Source organism: Lygodium microphyllum, chromosome 23 (assembly GCF_053477565.2).
Source record: "Lygodium microphyllum isolate KBCC chromosome 23, Lygodium_microphyllum_v1.1.10, whole genome shotgun sequence".
NCBI classification, from domain to species: domain Eukaryota; kingdom Viridiplantae; phylum Streptophyta; class Polypodiopsida; order Schizaeales; family Lygodiaceae; genus Lygodium; species Lygodium microphyllum.
In genome coordinates this window covers 57,522,687-57,544,534 of record NC_141157.1, presented here as the reverse complement: position 1 = coordinate 57,544,534, position 21,848 = coordinate 57,522,687, and the positions used below count along the sequence as shown (strand labels likewise).

The window sequence follows — 21,848 nt, the reverse complement described above, 5'->3', positions numbered from 1 at the left end:
CTTGCTTGCCTTTGAGCTGTCTCTTGCCAGCTCTGGTCTTCTACCTCAGCCTGACGACTGTCTGCAGTACCTTACACTCTGATACCAGTTTGTAGAATCAATTAGGCACGGAGATCGAGGCAGACAGTCGTTACGCGCTGTGAGAGAGATAGAGAGAGTGCGAGAGAGCAGAGCAGAGAGTGGACACGTTTTTCAGTACAATGACGAGTGTATCACTTTAGGTTTTTAGATAGATATATGTATGAAAGTACAATGTGCCAAGGGTGTGTTCACACCCGTGCACATATAAAAGGCACGATGGCCCTTTATTCCCAACAGTACTTTCATATATATATCTATCTAAAACCTAAAGTGGTACACTCGTCATTGTACGAGAAAGGTGCTCACTCTCTACTCTGCACTCTCTCACTCTCTCAGTCTCTCTCATTGCGTGTAGGACAGTCTGTCTCAATCTCTGTGCCTAACCGATTCCTACAGGATGTGGTCATGATAGAAAAAACATGCCACTTATGTATTCGCCTCTTCCTTCTTCTTGGGATCCCAACTAGCATCAAGTGTGCTTTGTCTATATGCAACATGTGGTGTTGTTGATGCCATGGCCGGTGCAATGCCTGCAATAGGTGTGTTCCTGATATTGATCCTACTCTAGACACATTTGATGGGGATGATGTTGCAAAATTTGTAGGGTTAACTGCAACACGTGGTGGTGTAAATGCAAGATAAACTTGTTGACTTGTTACATGATCATGAAGCTCCTTTTGCTTCTCCAAGGTCACATTAGGACAAAACTGCACCTTTGAATTTGCCTCATGCAGAAGATGAGCTTGGACCTAATTATGTATAAGACGAAACAAGTGGCAATTGATATTTCATATTCTAATATTTAAGTAACTTTGAAAAATTAAAATCAATAAAAATTCAAAATAGAAAGGCTCGGCTCAACAGATTACCTTGTTTGCTCCACTAGTTTGCTTGTATGGTAAAGCTTGCAAGCCCATGGTTAAGATCCTCGACCACTCAATGGGTGGTCAGTATTTACTTCTTCCCACCGTGACGCTAGAAGCTGCAGGTGAGAGTAAACCGGGGGAGGCTGGAGTAGACCGGATGGGGGCAGTAAACCAGGTGCCGGACGTGTGAAGAAAAGCGTAGAGGCACCGCTAGGGTTTTTGTGTTGAGGGAAACAGTGTATGACCACGATAGAAGTACAACGACACAAATACAAACACAGAAAACAAAACTCAAAACTCAAACACAAACAGAAGAAGGGATAGAACGAACATAACTGTGAAGTGAATGAATGTTGTAATTGAATGTAAGATATACAGTGTGCCCAAGGGCAGAGTAGTGTGTCGGAGAGTGATGTCTACTAGAGATAGATTCCAAGTCATTGACCACTAGTCAAAGTGTAGGATGAAGAGGATGCAGCAAATGCAAGTGTCAGGAGGACTTAGAACACCAAACCCAAGTTGGATAGGTGTGGAAGAGAGTTGGTACCTGTTGCCCAATGTGGAGGATAGCGTTGCTTGATGTAGGAACTATCACTTGATGTGGAGGACACCAAACGCTAGTAGCGGGAGGTGATGAAGATGCTGGCGATGGCTGGTGGATGCCAAAGGTAGCCTCAAAGAGTGTCTGTCAGTGGGCGGAAATTGTAGCAGCAGGGGACACAAAGCACTGGAGCGGCAACAGATGGAGTGGTAGCAGTCGATGGGGTTGGGCAGCCACGTGTGTATGGATTGTCTGTTGAAATCAGCACTCTAGGGTGAGAAACCTTTACAAATGGGAATAAGATTGAATGGGGGCATCCTATCTATTTATAGATGAGGATGGATCCTTTCAAATTAGGGTTTCACTGAACTCTCTCGAACCACTTCTCATTTTAGGTTTTCATTAAATTAAGCTTGTTTTGGGGTTGTTTAAGTGGCTAATCAGTGTGGAATACATTTCTTAGCTCAACACCCCCTCGTAGGCCCAAAACAGGCGACCCATTTTGCCTAAGGCGTCCCACTCCAAAGCAGCTAGGACATTGGACAAAGGGTGCACGACGATTGCCTAGTGGTCTACCAAGACTATAGAGGTGATGGTTATCTACCAAGGGAGTCCATGTAGTCACCCTAGAGAGGACAAGGCATCAAACAAAGGGTGCTCGTCGGTTGCCCAGTGGCCTACCAAGCCCTACAAAGGTAGATGGAACTACAATGAACTTTAATTAGTTGTTTAAATTTTTTTTTTTTGAGAGATGGTTCATGGTTAATTGAGGAGAAGATGGGAAAACGAGAAGGGATGGTTAGGTCCAACCCATCACAAAACAAACAAGCCACTCATCGACTCGAGGATGTCAATGATGAGGCAATGGTGATGAAGTAAATGGGGGGAGGTGTACAAACTGTCAGTGGAAACAGTTTAGGATCTAACTATTGGTGCTATGCACAATGAGTATGCTACATATTGTGAAATGCTCATGCAACAGGTGTCACTTAGATAGTGTCCCTCGTAGGAACATTGTTCACTTGCCTAAGTACCCTAGTGCAAAGATGATGAAATCATCCAATGCAAAGGGTGAAGGTACAACAGGTGGGGAAGGTTGATATTGAAAACAAGTGCCGAAACCTGTAGAATACCAATAGGAGTAGGAACCCCCTCTCAACCTGGAATGTCGATGTTGAAGGAGGAAGAGGAGCCAAATGTCGGTTTTCATGTGGTGCTGAGAACCATGATGAGAAGAAGTATCTTGACTGGAAGAGCAAGGTAGAAGTCACCATCATGACAGCATCAAGAGAGATGTTGTACAATCCGCCTCGGGATGGGAAGCCTCCATGCAGGTAGAAAATCAAAACTCTTTTACGGAAAAAAAAAAGAAAAGCAAAACTCCAAGATGATGGAACCATGAATGGAATAGTGCTCATTCCATGTCTCCAATCCAGTAGGACTCCATGAATCTGTATGTTAGCCCTGCACGGAAAATAAATTCTGCAAATAGAGCAATATCTGCAATCATAGAGGTCAATAGTGAGATGCTCTAAAAACAAAACTGAAATGGAAAAAGTAAGGGAATGAACAAGTACAATAAAATGCAAATGTGCATATGTGTATAAAGGTAGTGGCAGACTGAAGGATGAAAGGCTAAGTGTGTGGCTACCATTGCATATGGTGAGGTGGGGAAGAAATCCTAGGAGGTGCAGTGGAGGTCCTAGGAATGGATGCATAAAGTGCAATAGGTGAGTCACTAGCAGACCAATCAGTTAACCTCTCAGGAGAAGAGTAGGATGGCCGCTGAGATGTGCCACATGTCCAGTAGCCGTGGGGTTTGAAGGAGCAGATGGGGTAACAACAGGAGGTGTAGTCCCACTAGACTATGTAGTTGTAGTAATTTGTTGTGATTTTCTAGGTGGTAAACCTTGGGCCTTGGTATGACACTCCTCGTCCACATGGCCGCAATCTTTGGCAGTGTATGCAAAACCTATTTTTCTTAGGAATTTGCTGCCAAAGGGGTCGTGTTTCTTTGTTTTTGTCGGAAGAAGAGATGTTACCCTTGGTTTGGCTTGCCTTTACATCTTGTGTGTTTTTGCTACTGGCGGTATTTGCTCTTGAAGAAGAGGTAACCAACCCTCGCCCCTAAAAATAGATGTAAGTGGAGGACTTCTTGTGGACTTGAGCATGTAGCCTCGCGTAATGCAAGAACTGACACTCAAACTCGTAGAAGCTCGGCAATCTAGACAGTGAGATAATGTGTTGGATAAAATGGAAGTATTTGTCAGGCAACTTGTTTAAAAAGAACGTGACTTGATTGCCATTTGACTTTAGAGAACTAGTAGTAGGAAACTTGGCTAGTAAACGTCGATATTCAGTCAACTTGACTTCCGAGTCATCCCCTTCCTTAATGGAAAAGTCTTGAAGCTCAAAGTCGTTGTTTATACACCAAGTACGATCTCTGGCCGCATAACGGTCAATGAGATGACTCCAACATTCCGATGCAAGAGGGAAGTGCTGTAACTAAGAGTGAAACTCAGGAAGCAAACCCTGCATCAGCTCAACATTGGCTATGGCATTGCGAGCTCACCATTGACGGATATAATCAGGGTGGGCTAGGTGAGGGTTAGGCATAGGCTCAAGATCAACGATGAGGTCCCAAAGACCCTAAGACTCAAGTACTTGTTGCATATAGTTCGACCAAGTAGTGAAATTCGACCCATTGAAACGAGTCTTGTTCGTGAAGGCATTCTTGGCCGAGGCAATAGGAGTGGTAGCGCTCAGATAAGGTGGATAGGTTGGGTACTGTGGGGGAAAGTAGTACACTTAGAAATGGATCCTAGAGTGCCCACCATGCATATGAGAAGTGTGCATAGTGGATCCAAATGTGTGTATAGGATGACTAGGCATGGACATTGTCGCTGCATGAGGATCCCATGGTGGAGGGATAGGAACACATGGAGCAGAGGATGGAAATCCCTGCGTAGGAGTAACCCATGGAAAGTGTGATAATGCACCATAAGAAGCAGAGGATGGAAGTCCGTGTATTTGAGAGATCATGGTGTGTAGTTGGGGGTAGTGAGGGGGATGCCCATCATAGCCATCCTAGTGGGAAAAGAAGTACCTACATGAGGAAAGGTAGAGGGAACTATGTTAGAGGGTGGCATTCCCTATAACGAAGTCCCATAGTGTGGAATGGCTTGTGAGAAAGGGTAGGTGATAGTGTTAAGAGGTGGAGTGCCCCCTAACGAGACACCATGATGTGAAGTGGTAGGGAAGTGTGAATATGGAATAGAGAATGAGAAGGTGCTAGGAGTGGAGACAGAAGGTTCAACTCCTAGTGTGGTAGAGGCATATGTGGAATGTAAGTCAAGGTTTTGAAATGAACATGATATGGCTTCAAGAGAAGAGGGTGGGATGGTAAGGAGAGAAGAAGAGTAATTGACTTGCTCAAATGAAACAAAAGATGTAGGTATACCCGATGATGAATGTTTGCTTCTTGAGCCCCCTCTATTAAGATTTACATACATTTGACCATTCGGATCCTGCACACCAAAAGACAAAACAGGAGAAGGTTTTGATTTGAATGACTCAAAAGAGTTGTACGAACCTGACATAGGGGCCAAAATGATGAAGATGGATCCCTAGTCGTTCCAAATGTCAGATTGCCTCCATGATCAGAAAGGTGGCCAACCTCACCAACCAGTTCAAAAGTAGCAAAACTAGAAGAAGAGATGTCTTTTGGTCTGTACTTGTTGCATAGGTACTCCTCAAACTCCTCTGTGAGGTTAATGAAATTTGGAATATTTGGCATGGGTGTAAACATAGAAGGTGATGGTGAGGGTGAATATGGAGTCTTGTCTTCCTCACTGAGTCCATAATGCCTCCTTAGGGCCTCTAGTGATAGAGAAGCTTGATAAGACAACATGGAGTCACGAGAAGAAGGTGTCTATGACATTGTGGTTCGGTTAGGAGTCGTATTGTGTGCCTCGTGCAAAGACTAGCACTCCACAACATTCGCAGGATACTCTTTATAAGAGCACCAACTCTGATACCATGTAAAGAAGAGTGTGGAGGCACCGCTAGGGCTTTCATTGAGGGAAACACAGAGTGTACGACCATGAGAGAAGCACAATGAGACAAACATAGACATAGAAAGCAACACTTAAACCCTAAACACAAAACTCAAAACTCAAACACAAACAAAAGAAGGGATAGAAAGAACACAACTCTGAAGTGAATGAATGTTGTAAATGAGTGTAAGAGTATACAATGTGCCCAAGGGCAAAGCAGTGTGTTAGAGAGTGATGTCAACCGAAGATGGATCCCAAGTCTGTGACCACTAGTCAGAGTGTAGGATGAAGAGGATGCTGCAAATGCAAGTGTTAGGAGGACCTGGAACATGAAACGTAGGTTGGAAAGGTGTGAAAGAAGGCTACAGCTGTAGTAGGGGATGCCAGGCATTGGAGCAGTGACAGATGGAGTGGCAGCAGTTGATGGGGCTAGACAGCCACGTGTGTGTGGATTGATGGCTGAAATTTGCACTCAAGGGTGAGAAACCTGCACAGATGGGAATAAGAGTGAATGGGGGCAGCCTGTCTATTTATAGATGATGATGAACCCTCCCAAATTAGGGTTTCACTGAACTCTCTTAAATTGCTTCCCGTTTTAGGTTTTTCATTAAATTAATCTTGTTTTGGGGCTATTTAAGTGGCTAATCAGCATGGAATGCATTTCTTAGCTCAATAGGATGGGTTGGAGGGCTGGAATAAAATGAGTAGATGGGAGTGAAACAAGGACAGTAGAGCGAAACCAGGCATAGGAGCTAGAGCCGACTAGGTAAGTGGCATGCCACCTGGTGTCCCCTATCCCATTTCGGATAGGGAATTCCCCGCTGCATTCCCTGTCCGAAATAGGATAGGGAACATTTCATAGTATAAGGATGCAATTTGCGACAAATTCGCGCCAGGGACAATGTTTCGGTGTGCCGGGGGCCGTTCCGGTTGTTTCCTGTTTCTATGAGAAGGACCCCAATTGCCAGGTCTTGATAATCCGGACCCTCGCAACCTATCATGTAAAACCTTTAAGATTTTGATTGATTGTGGAAGAACCCACTCATTTGTCTCACTGAAGTGTGCAAAAAGGCTAGGAATAAACACCACACTTGCATCTAAGTTGTTAGTAGAACTAGCAAATGGGAAAGAGGCAATTTCTACTCAACAGATTAGAAGAGTGGAATTTAACTTAGAAGGCAATCTTTCCAACATGGGGTTCAAAGTTATGAATCTAGGAGCTTACGAGTGTTTTCTAGGGATGGATTGGCTAATCTCCAATGATACTCATATTCATTGTAGGAAAGGTTAAATCGCGTTCCAAGGTTAAAAAAGGAGAGTTAGTAACCACTCATGGAGAAGCTGGAAAACTTAGAATCTAACTAGCAAAAGCTTCTCAGTTCGTGAAGGGGTTAAAAATTGGATTACCTATCTGCCTCTTCTAGACAGCTAGCAGCAAATGGTGATAGACATTGTTGGTATGCTCAGATGAGTACATGGATGAGTTTGCACGGGGTGCAAATTGACAGACTACCCCCCTTTGACTATAGCTTGGATTGCCCTACACTCAACCTAAGGTGATCAGAGTTGAACCATGTGATCAGAGTAGACATATTGAGGTTAGATACGGAGAAGACTTGGATCCAACCCCCCTCTCCCCATGGCAGGAGGATGGAAAATAAATATTTAAATTAAAGAGTTGGTTTCCAAATCCACTAAATCTGATCCACGTGTTGCCATGTCAGCATGCCACATTGGCATTTGAGAACATGTTCATTTTGTAGTTAGATGATTTTTTTTGGAATCCTCTTTCTAATTATGTAATCTTTATGTGTAAGCTACATGTTATTGAAAACTCTCATTCTTGATGCAACCTTGACTCTTGATACTTCATTGTTACATCGTACAATCATGTGCACCTTCAATCTCATCACCCCTCTATTCTTGCAAATTAGATTGATAGCCCAATAAATTAGGTTTAGCCATTTAGGTTTTATCCACAAAGATAGTGTATAGTTAAGTGTCTAGCAAAATTACTTTGGGCTGTAATACCTTTTGTGCGCTTTGTGCATTGAACATATCATAAATCTATTGACACAAAGAGATTGCTGATGCAATTGTGGTAACTACCAAACCTGCCACATGGCTGTTCCTGCTCAATCGTTGCTGTTTACAGCAGTTTATGCTGTTGTGACTGTTATTTTAGGTGGCTGTTGCAGACTGCAGTCGTTGACTTTTTTGCAGCTTTTGTGTTGAGTGTTTTGTAATTGTTTTTCTATCTGCCCGTGTTGAGTTTTCTGCAGTTGTTTTTCTATCAACTGCAGTTGTGGGCAAAAATAAAACCACTTTTTTAAAATCCCAATTCACTTTTGGCTCTGATACCAATGATAGACCAAGGGCTTTTGGTTGTTGGTTGATGAATAATTACGGTTTAGCGGAAAAATTGAAGTGAAGAAAGTAAAGAAAATTGTGTGAGAGATCCTCCCAGTCTTCGTATGTTTTACTTTTGTGATTGAGCACCTTAAATGTTAGTAAATTTCTGCATGTGTACCACATCACCCACTTACTTGGCTCTAGCCCCTGCTCACATGCGTTAATTGGCTTGAGCTCCGTATGTTGATTGGCCTTAGCCCTAAGTCTCATATGTATAACTTAAGTGTACTATTAGTTGTGCCCATTTGAACCCCATATGTGTATATTCTATCATATATAGATGGTTGCAGTTCTTTAAGGTGTTTACCCTATCAACTTCACTTTAATAATTATCACATAGCTCTTATGTGACACTCCTCCACTCTCTCCCCCTTGATACCCATCTCCTTACTCTTGGTGCACCCACACCTTTAGACCTCTTTTCGCTTCATTTAGTGGATGTTTCCTATTGCTAGCCTTGACTTCTTTTTGCAAGATTGTGTGCATATTGCTCTCATCATGTCCAAGTTTCAATCATGTTGGGTTTTACTCACGCCTATGCTCACATAGGAGTGTCAGTGATCTGCACGTAGGAAACTAGGGCACTTTTTACTCTCCATAAGAGAGGCTTTTTCCCCCAGTCACATTATTTTTCATTTGTCTATTTATGTTACACATATTGGTTACTTACCGCACATTAAACACATCTGTGTGTGAATGTACTTTAAGTCACTTACACAACCCTAAAGCATAAGGGTTGTACTTTGTACTTGGTGTCTTACTTTTCAATCTATCAAGTGTTGAGGTGTGACCGCGCACACACACACTCTCTCTCTACTATCGTGTTCACTCTGAAGCTATACTTCAACAAATGGTATCAAAGCATTCCTGTCACCTGTCTCGTGACCTGTGAATCTGCCACCAGCTTCAGCTTGCACATTCCTGTCAGCAAAGAAATAGCCATCATTCCTGTCAGCTTCTGTCTGCTCAGTTCATTACCTGCCTTGTGCCACATCAACATCGCTGCCCTGTTTTTGACGCCACCAGCTGTGCCCTCAGCTCTGCGCCAGCTCAGCCCTGCTCTTGTCACTCTAGTTCTTGCGCAGCTTCCTCAGCCTGAAGCCGACTGCCACATCAGCACGTTTTCAGCAATGCAGTAACTGTTAGAAACCCTAATCTGCAGAACAATCCCAGACTGCCACGCCAGCAGTTGCCACAGGTATATTTCATTATTTTATTCAGAATTTCAGAGCCAAAGCAAAGGGCTTTTGTAAGGACAGGTCAATTTTTGCTTCAACAAGTGCTTCAGTACACAAATTGTGGAAATTTGTAGGCATTTGGGTTAGCATATTTAGGGCTTTTGTATCTTTGGCAGATATTGGTACATCTATTGTGGTTTCAGTCTGAAATTGACTGAAATTATGTACATTGGACGGTCAAAATTTGGGGCTTTTGTGTTTTTAGTGCTGTTGAGCACTCTTATTGCATTGGGCAGTGTGTTGCTTGTTGAAATCTGAAAAATTTCAGCACATTGAGGCAATAGTGGTCAAGTGTGACACGATTTAGTTGACTATAGCTTGGCATTTGCTGCAATTTCTGGAAATTTAAAGATTTCCAGGTCAGCCAGCTTTTGTTATTGCTCTTGTGCATTTGATTGAGTGACATCTACCATGGCAGCTCAAGGACAAAGTGACGTCTTCACTTATGTATCAAAAGAGGATAGATTGGATGGCAAGAATGTGCTTGTTGCAAAAAATCTTTGGGATTATGTCAATGGGGAAGAAGTACATCCTGGTGATTTGGCTTCTGCAACTCCTCCACACAAGGAGGTCGTGGCCAAAGGGAAGAGGGTGCAGCGGCAACCTCTCAACAAGGAGCAAGGCCTGGATAAGTTGCCGCTTAGTGACTACCCCAAAGAACAGCTCCATAGAAGGCTTAGGACACTAGGGATGCCCAAGCATTGTCACTTATTGTGCTGGCAATTCAGCGATCGATAATCCCGTATATCCGTTCTATTGTTACTTCACAAGTAGCATGGCTTACACTTGAGCATATGCTTGTTGGGAAAAATGATACTCGTATTTTTTTTTTTTTGAAGGAGCTTGAAAATGTGAAGATGGAAGAAGGTGATGCCATGCAAGATCACCTTAATAAAATTCAAGACTTGCGCAAGCTCTTGATAAATGTAGATGAGTATTATTGTGATGCTTAGATGATTTCTACAACTTTGAACTCTTTGCCACCTTCTTATTTGGCCTTTCATACGGCATTGAATCTTACAATGCGGGTTTCTATGCAACCACTTACTTTTTTTTAGTTGGTTAGCTTAGTGCTGTAGGAAGAACAAAGAAGGAAGAGCAATGGAGTGGATGCCATAGCTTTTGAACAAACTTTTATTGCAAAATAGAAGGGGAAGTGCAATCAGTCCAAGAATTCTCCGTAGAGTTCTGGAAGGTCTGAAACTTCATAGAACAAGTAGGGGCACACAAGCCAAGAAGGGCAAGTGCCATTATTGTAAAAAGCCAGGTCATTATATCACAGAATGCAAGAAACGCATTGCCAAAGAGAAAAAGGAGTCTAGGATGTCATTTTCAGATGCACCTTCTACTGCTACTACTACTACTACAAATTTCGTGTCTTTCGTCATTGAACATGACTACTGTTTTATACTGCAGTTATGATTCTTCTTGGGCAAATAGAGCATTCAGCTCTATAGAGGATGCTAACACTTGGTTTTTGGATAGTGGTGCTTCGAAGCACATTACATTTTGCAGGGGTTTGTTTACTTCTGTTGTTGCAACTCCTGTTGGCAAATTAGTGCAATGTGCCAACAATGCATCTTATCCTGTTAGAGCTGTTGGAGAGATTGTTTTGAAAGCCATTGATAACTCTACTCTTTGTTTGCATGATGCTTTATATGTGCCAGGGATAAAGAAGAATTTGCTGTTCATTTCTTCTTTAGCAAAATGTGGAATGCAAGTCACTTTTAATGATGATAAATGCATGGTGAGGAATAAGGAATTCTGGCATATTATGTCATGAACTTTATGAGTTAGATGCTCACTCGATTGATCGGTCAGTTTATTTGGTATCTACTCTTACTCCTATGTCACAGGCAGAGTTATGGCATATGCTCGTATGGGGCATGTGAATTATGACACTTTGATGCTTATGGAGCGTACTCAAATGTTGGAAGGCTTGCCTTTCTTGGAGAGACATCCTGAGCACATTTGTGAGGGATGTGTTTTGGGAAAAATGCATCGGTTTTCTTTTCCTTTGTGATATCAATGGCTTTCAAAACAATCTGTCTAATGAAGTGATATCACACATCTATATGCTTTATGCGTAAATGATACATGGCATTCTTAGCCAGATACACAACACTCTAGCTATCACATCCCAAAACTGTAGTACCCATAGACATGCCGAGATCCTTTGCAAGTCTGCTCAACCATATAGCTTCCTTAGAAGCTTCAGTAGAGCTGATATGTATTCAGCTTCAGTGGTACTTAGTGCAATGATGTTCTGCAACCTAGAACACCAAGAAACAGCTCCACCAGCAACTGTGAAGACATACAGCCTCAAAGGGTAAAACTCCAATGCTAGTATGAGTGGAGTTATTATAGGAAAACTCAATTAAATCCAACCATGAATCCCTGGTGGACCTATGAGTGTCCAAGTCACCTGCCATGTCTGTATCACAATAACCTTGCAAACTAAGTGTACCCTGCTCGTAGCAAATACACTTTCTTTGTGTACCCTTAAGGTACACAAGAATACACTTGACAGCCTCCCAATGTGTTTTGCCATGATTTGATATAAATCTGCTAACAACTCCCACTGCATGAGCAATGTTTGGACGAGTAGCAACCATAGCATACATAAGAGAGCCACAAGCTGATACATAAGGAACTCCTTTCATAGTGTTTGCTTCCATGTCATCTTTTGGGCTGTTGGCTTTGCTAAGCTTGAGATAAGGAGGTAAGGGTATCCCAAAAGGCTTAGCTTTAGCCATGTTATATGTGTCTAGTACCTTTTCAATGTACTTTTCTTGAGATAAAAACAACAATTTCTTCATTCTATCTCTACGAATCCTCATGCCCAAAATATGCTATGCATTCCCCAAATCTTTCATGGAGAAGGCTGATTTTAGCTAATTTTTGAGAGCATCCAAGCTAGTCTTTCTTTTCCCAGCTAGCAACATATCATCCACATACAAAACAAGTATGATGGGTTGCCATCTGTATCATTTTTCATGTACAAGCAATGATCTACATGGTTGCGTGTAAACTCATGAGATAGCATAAAAGTGTCAAACTTTTTGTACCATTGCCGTGGTGCTTGCTTCAGCCCATACAGGCTGCGTTTTAGTTTACACACCATCTGCTCTTTTCCAGGAACTACAAAGCCCTCGGGCTATTCCATATAGATTTCCTCATCAATGTCACCATGCAAGAGAGCTGTTTTTACATCCATTTGATACAGCTCTAAATCTAAAATAGCAGTGAGAGCAAAAAGCACACGTAGAGTGGTAATCTTCACAATAGGTGAAAAGACATCTTGGAAGTCAATCCCTTTCTTTTGTGCATATCCTTTGACGACTAGCCTTGCATTGTACTTGGGTTTCCCATCAACTGTCTTTACTTTGTACACCCATTTGTTTGAAAGTGGCTTTCTTCCCTTGGGCAATGACATAAGATCCCAAGTATCATTTGCATATAGAGATTCAATCTCTTTTTGCATAGCAAGCTCCCACTTATTGTGCTGAATTCACATGACTTGGCCTATTTGTATGTAAGAGGCTCATCCTCTTTTGTAAGCATCACATAATGCAAGGAGGGGTCAAACCTATGTGGTTGCCTTCTTACGTATGTAGACCTGCGTACCCGACGATTAACATTTTCAGGAATTGGGTCTACATCTGGAGGTATATTATTTTCATCATTTATTGGGTGCTGTAAGCCATTTTCAGCACGCTGTTCATGGTGTATAGTATCTTCATTTTCATTACTAGCACCTGTTGTGATGAGGACATGTATTTTTGAAACCTCACTTAACATGTGGATTAAGTTTTAATCACACGATTAAGTAAATGTTGCACATGTGAGGTGCAATTGGGGTTAAAGTAAATTTATGAGCACGAGACTCGAAGAAATCACGGGATGCTAAAGGCAAAAGTTGCTATAAGTTATGCCGCACAGATACTTGGTAGTATCTGGTGCCAGTTGTTGGCCTAGATCATCCATTTGGCCATAAGTATCAGTTAGTGATACTAGAGAAGTGGCGTTTAATGGTATCTAACGCCAATCTGATGATCAAAGATGGCGCAGAGACACTCGGGAATGGAAGTTGTCTAGCCAATTTGATTATTGGCCAGTCAAATTATTTTTCAGGGCATCAAAATAATTATTAGATTAATTTTCAGTATTTAAAGGCTGAAAATTAATATTTATTATAGAAAATGTTGAGAAAACCATTTGGGAAGGCTGCCACTTGTCAAAAATGCCCATGCAAGACTAAAAAACGTCTTTATAGGTTGGAGAGAGGCATTTTTATAAATTCAGCCTATAAGAAAGAGGGAGAAGAGGCTACTGGTCTAATTTGCAGCCATTGGAGGACCTCTTGAGGCTGCCAAGGGTAGGAGAAGACCAATCAACAGCAAGAGACAGCATCTATAGGGACTGTTGAGACAGGGCAGCCATAGTTGTCAGGTATGAAAGGTACGATACGGTATGGTACGATAAAATACGGTACTAATTGGTACCTTATGATTTTATAAAGTACGGTACCATATTAGTACGAAAAAAATTAAGATGATTTTTTAAATAACAAAAAGCATAAATCATTAAATGATAGATCATAAAATACATGTTTAAAGTGGAAATAGCCATTTCATTACAGAATAAGATGAATACATGAGGGTGACCATCGTGGTCGCATGGGCTACGCAAAACATGCGATACAACTACAGTCTAGTATATCTGATACAAAAAAAAAGAGACCTATGTGACATGCCATATGAATGATGAATCTATGACGAGGTATCACTATCATCATCAGAACCATTTGAGTGCTCATCAAGAGAGTCTGAAGATGACTCCTCGACATCCGATGATGAGACAGACTCATACTTATCCTCACTGATGAGGTTACCATCATCATCAAATGATGGCTCCCTAGGTGGCGGCTGTGTAGGCAAGGGAGGGATGTCATCATGAGGCACAAGATGTGGGCTACTAGAGCCCCGCCTTACATATGTCTGCAAGCCACTCGAACCAGCCCTCCTCGATGATGGAGGGTGTCGAATGACCATGCCCCTGCTACCACCTACTCGAACTCCTCGCCCACGAGCACGCTGATTGCGAGTGTTACGAGTATCTGCTGCTGTAAGCTCTCTATAGAGCTTTGTAAAAATCATCTCCTCCTCCTCGTCCACCTCCTTATGTACACTCGGAAGAGTGTCGCCCGTCAACTTCAATGCATTAACATTCACCTACACAATCATCAATGTAGTGATGCACATAAGATTGATCATGATTCATTGTAAATACTAAATGCTAAAGTCTAAATTGTAAAGTATAAAGTTTAAACTTCAAAGTTCAAAGTTTAAAAGTTAAAACAACAAATTTTAAATGTTATGGTAAAGTGTTTAAACTTTACCTGCTTTGGACTACCCATGCTCATCATAGCCCTCATCATGCATAAGTTAGTGCGGCAATAGACTAGCTGCTCTAACTGTCGTGTGCTAAGCCGATTGCAAATGAGAGAATAGGCACTCCGGTTTCTCTCACATGCACCCGAAGAGCAATCCTAGGCAAGGACCCTCTTGGCTAAGGGCTGAAGGGTCTCTAGTGCATATCCAAAGTTTTGCCACCAAAATAAAGGCTTCACAAGTGACTCTCTCCTCCAACAAGTGGGAGAAGCAAAAGCCACATGCCCTCTCTGATCTGCATAGCATCCTAGCTCCTCTAGCATTGCATTGTGGTCATCAACAGGGACCACACGAGTCAAATAAGCAAGCTGGTTTGAACGGAACTCTCTATCATCCATGACCGCCGGTGACTTGAAGGCTGGATGTACCAATGCGGCAAAACCATGGATGGACTTATGCATCCACGCCTATCTCCTCTCTGCTATCTCTAAAACATGTGCACGCTGTGTCTTTGTGATCACTGTACAAGCACGTGCCTCCGCCAATGCCGCTCTAAAGAAGTGAACGAGAAGGCCCATGGTGGACCCCTCGCAATCACTTATACGTAACACCCTATAAAAGGGAGTCACGACAATGACAACGGCACGGACTTTTTGCCAAAACTGCTCATTAAGGCACAAGCGTTGCATGGCTTTGGCCTCCCCTGTCTCATGCTTATCCCACTCATTCCATAGAGTGGACACCACTATCTGGCGCAAGGCGGACCGCACCTCATAAAGGCGCTCCAGCAATAACCACATGTAAGCAAACCGAGTTGAAGAAGGCTTTTTCAACTCAATTGTGCTATGCTCACAATACATTGCAAGCACGTTTACCTTTACCGTGAAGAATGTGACAATTGATGTAGCTTTGCGGACCACCCTCTTCACCCATTTGAGCTTCCCAATGTCCTCCATGAGCAAGTCCAAACAATGACTTGCACATGGAGTCCACACAATGGTAGGGAACTCGGCCTCAAGCAAATGGCCCATGCACCGACAATTCGATGCATTGTCGGTAACAACTTGCACTACATTTGAGGGGCCCACCTACAACCACAATTTACAAATTACAAGTTATGTATAAATCAAATTTCAATTATGAATCATGATATTATGATTTATCATTATGAAAGAAAGTGAAACAAATTTAAAACGCAAATTGCAATGTATACCTCAATGATAGCTTATCGAATGTGGTGGTAGATGAATGCGCCTGTTGTTTTTCTTCCCCTCTTGCCGGTATCTACGGCCCACAAAAAGTAAGTGTCGAGTGGACATGAGATGAGTATGTTGATGGTGCCTTGTTTCTTATGATCACTCCATCCGTTAGTGAGAATGGAGCAACCATATTTTATCCATGCGGCTTGAATAGGATGAAGCACTCTATCAATCCTCTCCTTCTCTTCATCAATCTTTCTCGTCCTCATGTCGTTGTATGTGACACTGGTTCATCCTTCACATGGACCCACATTGGGAATGGCTTTTACCATCTTCTTTCATTGCTCTTGCTTTAAGACATTGAATGCAAGATTGCACTCAATCACCGTGCGTGCAATTTCAATGTCCGCAAGTCGTTGCCTTTCTCTAAGAAAGGCAACCGATCCACGCACATGATCGGGTGCTTGAGAGAGAGACGATTGTCTCTGTGGCACCGCATGAGCCTCCACTTTTTGTCTTTTACTGGAGCCGGATGCGGATGTGGAGTCCCCCACCACCAATGGTAGAGGCCTCTCCTGTATCGGTTGAAGATACACCCATATTGGATGCTTCCTCGTTAGTAGGCATAGGAGTTAGTGTCAATAAGCCACTTCCTCCTCCTCTTGTGGATCCCTCTCTTATCTTGGCGGGAATCTCCTCTGCAATGTTTGGAGGGATCTCCTTGCATGGAGCAACTTGCCCCCTCGTCTTGGAAAGATGTTGGAGAAGCCGAGTTGCACCACTTGTATAGCGCTTCCCGCAATACTTGCATGTCCAATGGTGGGGGTTGGACTTCTTTGTGTCCCTCTCCAAATGGATCGCATGCAAATTGAAGGCCTTGTGCTTCTCACGAGTCATGGTGCTGATGACGAATAAAGAGGTCTGAGAGAGAGAGAGAGAGAGAGAGAGAGAGAGAGAGAGAGAGAGAGAGAGAGAGAGATGCTTGAGTCTCGACTCTCGACTCTCGACTCTTGAAAGTTGAAACTTGAGTCTTGAAAGTTGAAAGGGAGACTCGAGAGGCCTGAGGGTTGGGATAAAGTTGTGGGGTAAAGTTGAAAGAGCAAGAGTGAGAGAGAGGGAATGGGAGATGAGAATGGCAAATGCTTTGAAAGGGTACGGGATAGAGGGGATGGGATATGAGATTTGACTCTTTGAGAATGACAAATGCTTCAATAGGGTGCGGGAAAGAGGAAGATGAGAATGGTAACTTGTAAGTGCTTGCTGAATTGGTGTGGAAGCATGGAGGAGAGGAGCATCTTTTGTAGATAAGAGAAGGGTCAAAGTTCAAAGTTCAAACAGTCGAAGTCTAAAGAGAGAAGGAATCCAAAGTCTAGACTCTAAAGAGAGGCCTGCAAGCTGGAACCTGGAAGGAATCCAAAGAGGAGCATTAAGTTTTGCATGGATGATGGCTGGAATTTGGAAAAGGAGCATGGGGTGAGGTATCCAAGGCTTCCCACCCCCCCAAAAAGTGCAAAGTGCACATTGCAGCTTGCAGGAAAAGCGCAGGAAACGTGGGATGTGGGGGCGTAAGAATTTATGCGGAAAGAGCACACGCAGGCCAGGTGGCCGAAATAGATCAATTTTATTGTAGGAAATCGTACGAAATCGTACCGTACGGTACCGTAGGGATCGTACCGTATGGACCGTTTCATACCATGTACGGAGGCAACTATGAGAGCAGCAGTGGTAAATGAGTGATTTTCTTCAGTTCTTTGTATCTACAAGCTGTTGTGGCAGGGTATCAGCTGCATTTGACTGATTTTCAGTCATTCTTCGTGACAAAACTCTGAATTTTCTCTCTCTACAGCTTCCCCTCTCATCTCCCAGCCATTTCATAGCCTTGCTCCGAAGATCTTAGCATTTGGACCCTTGGAAGCTGAGAAATTTCAGATTTCTTTGTTGTAAACCCTAATCTACAGCAGAAATTAGGGTTTAGCAGCATCTTGGGGAAGCATACCAGAATTTGGAAGCTCCAAGACTTGGATTCAATAGGGCTGAAGCTGTTTTTAGCCTATTTAAGTGGAGGGGCCAGCAAATAATTGAATTTGGGGCATTTTTCCATCTCCATCAAAGCGAGTGAAGGTCAATTGATTTCCCGAATCAAGGGGCAAATAAGATTGAAGACTTGCTAGTCACTTTGGACAGCAAGGGGAGTTTGGATTGCGAAGGGGATCGGAAGAATCCCATTGTAAATCAACTTTTTCTTCAATAAAGCTAAAGAAATATCGAAAGAGGTGCCAATTTTGGGGCCAATTGGGTGTGCATTGTCCAAGATTAGTAGGCAAATTTGTTGTTTTCAGATTTGCATTATTTGTTTGGTGTTGTAACTAAGTTGTAATCAGGGATTTATCACCCATCCACGGAAGGAAGGCTGGTTACACTTGCATTTTCATAATCAGCAAGCCTATCTTGTTGTCTGTGACCTCCTTATGCTCCTATATGCTGTCCATCATCATCTGGCTCAAAAATAACCGGCTGATCATCAGTTTCAGCTTGTGGTACAGCACCATGAGGCTCATTTTCTGAAGTAATAGGTGGCTGCAAACTTTGAAATTTCACCTTTTTCATATCTTCATTAGAGGCTAAAGTACCTTTCAACAATTTTGCCTCATTAAACACAACATTAGGGCTGCGAATAATTTTCTTGGATTGAGATAACCACACTCTGTAGCCAAATTCACCCTCATCACCATAGCTTGTGAAAATGACTTTGGTGGATTTTGGATCAAACCTCCTCAGGGATGCCATTATTTAAGGACTTGTTTGGAGAGCGGTTGCAAATGTGAACCGCGGTTTTGAGTGCCTCTCCCCAAAATTCATGAGGGAAATTAGTAGTGGACAGCATGCACTGCACTGTTTCACATAAAGTCTTGTTATATCTTTTAGTCATCCCATTTAAAGAAGGGCTGTAAGGGGCTCCCTATTAATACCATGCAAGTCATAAAAGGACTTAAATTCAGTCGATGTGAACTCACCCCCATTATTAGTTCTCAAGCATTTCAGCTTTATATCTGTTTGAGTGGTCACAAAACAACAAAGCAAGGGGCAGATGTAACAGCCCTAGTCAAAAAGTGAATGAAGAAGCTTATTTGGAATAGCGTAGGAGAAGGCAGCCACCACGGAGGGCCAAACAATGGATCTGTCTAACTTTATCTTCAATTTCAAAGATGGATCCGTACATCTGCCTCTCTCCATGTAGGGATTCATCCAACTTTACCTTCAATTTTGAAGGCATAAATCCCTCCAACACACTTCCACCAGGGCTAGTCTGCAAACTCAAAAAAGGATTTTGAGAATCACAAATCCCTCCAATACTAGGGCTCATATCCAACTCAAGGGCCTTTCAGAACCATAAATCCCTTCAACACCAAGGCTCATATCCAACTCAAGGGCCTTCCAAAACCATAAATCCCTCCAACATACCTTCCAACAAGGCTCATATACAAACTCAAAAAGCCACCTGGCTACCCCAACAACACCGTTCGACTCACCAGCCAACAATGTCATGGGATTGGCATTTAACTAGGAGGGGGGTAATATTTATTGCAAAGCGAAGGAAGCGAAAAATGAGGCATCAAGAGAAAAAGCACAAGGTAGAAAAAAGGAAAGGTGCCCTATAAGAGAATTGGCCTGAAAGAAATCTAAAAGCATGGGAACAACCATCAGGAGTACAAGACGCAAAAAATAGTAGCTTCAACTTGATAGGGACTTCATTCTTGGCACAAAAAAACTTTAGAAAAGCAATAAGAAAATTGGTCAATTTTAAGCTCGTATTTTGATGCTTTTTGGGTCATATGAGCACTGTTTGAGCTTCGTTTTGAATGTTTCTTACTGGACAGCTAATGTATGATGTATGGGCATCATGAATGAACGTATATGATAGCATTTGAGTATATTTATAGCATCCATTCTCTTGGAAGGGAATTCACATAAAATTTTGGGCTATTGTGGTGCATTTTTTGTCTCGAGTTGACCATTTGAGGCAATGGTGGTTCATGTTGATGAATGCTTGATTGGGGCAGCATATACTACTGGTTTTTTTGAAATTGTAGCTATCAAAATGTCAAACACAGCTCAAATTACTTAGATTGTTGAAGATAAATTGACCAAGGACAACTATAGTGTTTGGTCATATAAGATGGAGAGTGAAAAGTTTTGAAAACAACAAACACTTCACTTTTCTTTTTGAGCAAGTAGACCTAAATTTTCTTGAAATAGTCATCAATAAAGGAGACAAAATATACACCACCACCCAATGATTTCATGGGCATACTACATACATCAGAATGCACTAAGTCCAAGATATTGGACTTACGAGAGACACCAGAGTAAAAAGAAAATTTATTTGCTTTCCAAACTAACACTCATTACAAAAGTCAAGTTTAGAGCCTTATCCATCAACCCTCTTCAGAGAGGTAAGGAGATCAAGTCCTTTTTGGCTCATATGGTCCAATCTCTTATGCCATAACTCCAAGTGGCTGCAAATTTCAGCAACTGCAAGAAACTTGCCATTCAAGGCTTTACAGTGCAAACAGTACAAAGTGCCCTTCTTGGTTCCTTTTGCAATCAGTATGGAACCCTTTTTTACTTTCCACAAATCACCACCAAACAGTGTGGTGTAGCCATGCAAGTCAAGCTGCCCAATAGATAGTAAACTCTTTTTAATGCCAGGCACATATTTGACTTCTTTCAATACAAGCTCTTGACCATTGTCTAAAGACAAGTGTATAGTGCCAATCCCATCAATGTTGCAAGCATGGTTATTTCCAAGATACACATTTCTATAAGTGCGTGCATTGAATATAGCAAAACACTCCAAACAAGGAGCTACATGGAAAGAGGCACTAGGGTCTACAATCCAAGTCTGAGTGACACCATCATCAACTGATAAAAGTGCATCAATCATATCAGCCTTGGTAATCTGCATATCTTGCATTTGACATACAAGGGCATCATAATCAACTGCACATAATACATTAGCCTTTGTATCTGAAAGTTCCTCTATGACCACACTAGAGGCTACATTGGCATTTTCTTTGCCTTTGGTTGCCTCAGATGCATCTGTCTTATCCTCATTCTTTTTGTCTCCTGCATTCTTCTTTCTTTCTTGTTTTTTCTTGTAATACCTGCAATCAGGTTTCTTGTGGCCCTTTCGACCATAGTGATAGCAAGTAATGCCACTTTTTTCCTTTCCTTTGCTCTTGCTCCTGTTTCTCTGCCCTGCATTTGCATTTTTCTTTTCAGCCCTGCCTCTTACATTATAAGCTGAGTTGCTATATTCTCCCCACTAGACATACATCTAATTTCTTCATTCACGATAGAACCCCTCACCCCATCATATGAGAGATTAGGGTTATTGTTGAGTGAAACTACCAAGGTCTCCCAAGAGTCAAGCAGTGTCATGACAAAAAAGATCTCGCTCAACTTATCATCAAAGTCCAAATTTGCATCTTTGAACATTCGCACATTCAAAGATGACACTGCTTGACTTTGATGCAAATTTGGACTTTGATCTCTCTCAACTCATCCAGTCGCACATTCACCAACTTGCGCATTAAATGCACGTGATTAACATATGTGGTGATCTCATAGGTAGTTTTTAGTTTTTCCCATATTGCATAACCTGTATCTAAACCCTTAATGTTTGTCAAGATGTCATCAGTGACACCCATCTTTATGTAAGCCACAAACTTTTTATTTACTCTGGCCCAATCTGCATCAAACATTAGTGCGAGTTTATCTTTCTGCAAAACATGCTCACAATCCTTTAGGAACAAGATGCCTTGCATACGGTCTTTCCTAAGGTCAAAGCCATGACCATCAAACCGTTTTATCTCCATCAAACTCTTGATGTTTGAACTGGAAGAAGTTGTAGCCATTTTATCACCAAGACAAGAGTAAATGCTCTAAACTGTAGAAGCACAAGTTGAACCAGCAAAATACACTGCAGTTCTTTCTCAATCTAGAAATAAATCTCTGTTGTTTGTACAAGAACCAACCACCACACGGGCAAAAAATGCAGAA

General features: G+C 42.2%; 1 protein-coding gene and 1 pseudogene across 1 annotated transcript in view; one reads left to right on the top strand and one right to left on the bottom strand.

Moving 5' to 3' along the window:
* Nucleotides 1-21,848, top strand: part of LOC148016213 (uncharacterized) — a 117,245-nt gene that overhangs the window by 68,940 nt on the left and 26,457 nt on the right. The window lies entirely within an intron of this gene.
* Nucleotides 8,792-15,675, bottom strand: LOC148016215 (uncharacterized; annotated as a pseudogene).